We start from the raw sequence: 4814 nt of genomic DNA on the forward strand, positions 1-4814 counted from the left end.
TTACTGTTTATCGTATTCTTACCATTTTCCAAATATTTTTGGTCGAGATTTTGTCTGATCAGTACTGCAATATTGGCTCATCACTTTCTGACAACTTGCAGGAGAAGAATATTTTACTCAATGGGTAAGGACCACCACTTTTTTTTTTTTGTTATACAGGCCCTGATATTCTAGACTACTTATGATTTAGTACAGGGGGTGCATTTAAAGTTCATTCCAGTTGGAGCGATTACCAGTTCAGGCAGTGTTCCTCACTAGATAGAAATAACTTCTGAAGCTGTAATGTATCAAACTGAAATGAAGTTAAATGTGCCCACTGTATCAATGTTGCTTCTATGCAACCACGAGTAGGCAGGTTTATTTTTTTAAAAAGCCGCAGTAGTAATACTGCAGCATCTGTAGGATTTCCTCCAAGGATAGAAAATACAGCAAATACCACAATAAAGCCAATAGACAGAGTAATGGTTCTGTAACAATGCGAATTTTCTGTAATATTTGAGTCCTATGATGCAATCTTGCCTATTGAGGGGATAAGATGTGGCTGTTGGAAGGAGTCAGGGCTCCCACCTGGAGTGTGACCAAGGAGGCTAGACCAAGAGAAGACAGCTTGAACAATGGGGTTCACCTCAGCTTGGCTAACCAGAATGGTCTATGCTTTAACCTTCAGTTGTCTACGCCAGCTGTCCCCAAACTTTTCATGGTAGTGACCCCATTACCCCTGTCGGCATGCCCCCAGGAGTAGGGCCATGGTTCCAGGGGTGGGGCCACAGCTAGGGGCAGACCATGGGCTGGAGCCGGGAAAGGAGCTGAGGGTCAGGGCCAGTGGCTGGGAGCCAAGGCAGGACCAGAGGAGAGTGGGGCTGGGTGATCCTCCCTCCCCTGCTTCCCCTGGGGGGTGGCCCAGGCTTTTCCGTGCCCCCTGAATGTTCCTCTGTGCCCCCCTAGGGGGGCATGCACCACAGTTTAGGGGCCGCTAGTCTGTGCTAACTGAAGGACTTCCTATGCTGTGTTCCAGTTGACTAATAAACCCAACTGTTTTGACAACAGTGTCACTGCAATTGCTTTGGGAAGTGCATTAATCCCTGGAGAGTGTACAAGTCTATCTCAGCTGGACTCTGAACAGAGCTCACCATGTGAAATAGGAGTGCTGACAGCCCAGAGGTCCAGTCTTTGAAGGCAGTGAAGCTGCATGGCTTACAGGGGAGGAAGAGGTGAGACCCTTAGGGAGTCTGGCACACTGAAGGGATTCCTCTGATAGACTTCCAAAGCTGGGACTGTACTGATCCTATAGATCAGTGACGGGTTCCCAATCTAAATGTACAGCAGTCATCATTCCTTCAGTACTAAAGTCATAAAAGCCAAATGAAGATGTCCCACAAGTTTTAACTGGTGGAACTTTAGAGGTCGTGGTAGTTAAATGTGAAATCTGTTCAAAATCTTTGTACGTATTGCCTGAGAGGAGAATGCAGTTACATTCCTGAGAAACAGAAATTGGTATGTGGCTCCACATTTTAAAGGTCTGTTTATTAGTATTGGGATGTGGCATTGTCTCTTGATATGTGGAGTTTTGTGAAGATCTCTACTTTGAAAAGGGATGTAATGTGACAAAGTTCCTCCTCTGCCTTGGTGGGTCCTCTGCTTTTTGGGGGGATTTGCTCGCCTCAGAGGTTCACGGCAGCCCTCAGTTTGGCCATTTCTGCTAGAGGTTCAAACCTGCCATTCACTCAGCTAACCTCATCACTGGCCAGCATGGGGGAAACTGAGAATGATCTCTGTTGTCTCAGGAACAGGCCAGATCCCTTTCCAAACTAGACCTTCCCTTCTGGTGTTTCTCACAGACTAGGTCAACTGCTCCTGTGTCAGATACGGAGTTGCGGGGGCCCACCCTCTACACTGGGTTCCAGCCCAGGGCCTTGTGGATCACAGCTGTCTACAATATCTCCTGGAACAGCTGTGCGACAGCTACAACTCCCTGGGCTACTTCCCTATGGCCTCCCCCCAGCACCTTCTTTATCCTCACCACAGGATCTTCCTCCTGAAGCCTGATCACGCTTGTACTCCCCAGTCCTCCAGCAGCACACCTTCTCACTCCCTGCTCCTTGTGTGCCCTCCACTAACTGATGGGTCCTGATTTAAACCAGGTGTCCTGATTATCCTGCCTGCCATAATTGATTCTAGTAAGTTCTTAATTGGCTCCAGGTGTCTTAATTACCTTGCCTGTCTTAATTGGTTCTAGCAGGTTCCTGATTGCTCTAGGGCAGCCCCTGCTCTGGTCACTTGGGAAACAGAAAACTGTTCATCCAGTGGACAGTATATTTGCCTTCTACCAGACTTCTGTACCCCCCTGGTCTGGGTCTGTCACAGTATATAAATGTAATACAGGCCATACTTGGTCAGAACAATGGTCCATCTATCCCAGTTTCCTGTCTTTCGGCAGTGGCAAGTTCCAGATGCTTCAGCAAGAATGAACAGAACAGGGCAGTTTTAGGGTGATCCTTCCCGCCATTCTGTTGCAACTTCCAGCAGTCAGATTTAGAGCCACCCCAAACATGGGGTTGCATCCCTGACCATCTTGGCTAATAGGTTCATGGAGGATAGGTCCATCAATGGCTATCTAATATTTTTTTAACCCGATTATTCTTTTAGCCTTCACAGCAACCCTTGGTAATGAGTTTCACAGGTTGACTGTGCATTGTGTGAAGCTCTTCCTTATGTTTGGTTTTTAAACCTACTGCTTATTAATTACTAATTAACCCCTGGTTCTTGTTAGTGATCTTTACCCCTTCACATTTCTCCACACCATTCATGATTTTATAGACTGCTAGCCTATCCCCTCCCTCACTCCTTAGTTGCCTCTTTTCTAACCTGAACAGTCCCAGTCTTTTTAATCTCTCCTCAGATGGAAGCTGTTCCATTTCCCTAATAATTTTTTGTTGGCCTTCTCTGTACCTTTTCCAATTCCAATAAATATATAATATTTTGAGATGGTGCAACCAGGGTGGATTTGATTTAAATCACTAGTCAGGAAGACTATTTAATCATGGATTTTTTACATAAAAGTGCATTCTTATAACCTTAATACATATTCTTCACAACTCAGAGACAGATGTAGGCTTCATTTTTAGAAGGTACACACTATACATTTTAATAATTATTTATTTTGAAAACTTTTCAGATTAGTTTGACAGCTCTATCAGAAAATGAATGATTGTTTGTTTTTTTCATTTGCCAAAGGTAACTGAAGCAGATAGTTCACCTCCCAATGACTTCATAAATATCTCTAATTCAGCAGGTTAATCACTAATATTTGCAGGATTTTCTTTCCATACTGTATTCAGAAGAGAACATCACCAAACAGACATTTACATTTTTTTTATTTAACTAAAACAACATTAGGTATTCTGGATTTTTTTTCTTCAACAGCAAACATTTTAACAAAATAAGCATATGAATTTTTGAATTTAGTTAAACATTCAAGTTTTTTAAAATCAGGTATATTTTTGTTAATTGTTTTTAACTAAAATAGTTAAATGAAATATTTTGTTAAAAAAAAAAAACCAAAAATTAAATTGACTGTCAGGCAGGTCCACATGAGAAACTTAAAATATTGGCTTCTGCAGCTAACTCAGTCATCTTCACCTTCATTTTCCTGTTTCTTCATAATCTGGAAAAGAAAAAACAAGCTTTCCTGCTTTTCCAGGTCCCAAACGATTTCTCAATTTGGAATGAATTAGTCCAAAGGAAGAAAAATATTCTTTCTACGCCAGCAGAAGTAGCTACTGCTGTTTAAAAGTGAGATTATCACTTCAACAGTCTTTGAATCCAAGTGCTTAAGTGACTTTCACCAGTTCAGTGGTGTGACTTTCTTTAAAACATCATCAGCAAACATATATTTCTTGAATGGTTCACCCTTAGTGCTGAAGTTTATTATACTTGGCATTATGGAGAAATGATTGCTGGATGTCCATGTCATAGCCAACTCCTCTTCTTCAGCAGTTAAGGTTTGACCCTGATACCAAGTATTGAGAATATTTGCAAGAAAATGAGCTGGAGATAGTGCTTGTACCATTTCGGTTTTTTTAATGCTTGTAATTTAACTCGGTCATTGCATATTTCTCTTTTTAAGATCTCAGTCAGTTCCTTCCAAATTTCAACCGTGTCAGCAATAAAACAGCTATTTCCCTGCATTTTGTTCAAGGCTATGGAAATAGGCTTCAGGGTACTCAGCATGTGTTCAACATTTCTCTTAAGCCCAACGTTGAGAACTTTGGCTGTGACAGTGACATCTATTTTTTTCATGATTTTGTTCACAAACTCATCAGATTAGGCCAGTTCTTGATATAGTGCTCAAAACAGTCCACTACTGAGTTCCATCGAACACCTTGTGGGAGAGTTCGCTTGGTTCCTCCCACTTTTTTCAGAGCAGCTGCTGCAAAGTGGTTGTTAACAGAAATATTTTGCAATTTTAGTAACATTAGCCTTTATTTCTGGAACACTGAAGTCTTTGGCTAGGAGGTGCATCAAATGAGCACTGCAATCATATGTTATTAGCTTGGGACTCTCTTCTAAATCATTTCTTCTCATCTTGGATACGTTTGCAGCATTGTCGGTGACCAAACTGCGTATTAGACATTTGAATTTTTTTCACCATTTGTTATAGCTTTTACTGCTACTTCTTGTAAGTATTCTGCTGTGTGTGCGCATTTCCTGATGTATCGTTTCTGTAAGGAAGACATTCCCTTCTTCTGTTCTCTCTCTCTCTCTCTCTCACACACACACACACACACACACACACACCAGGATCATTGTGGATA

This window comes from Caretta caretta, chromosome 3 (genome assembly GCF_965140235.1).
Source record: "Caretta caretta isolate rCarCar2 chromosome 3, rCarCar1.hap1, whole genome shotgun sequence".
Lineage (NCBI taxonomy): Eukaryota > Metazoa > Chordata > Testudines > Cheloniidae > Caretta > Caretta caretta.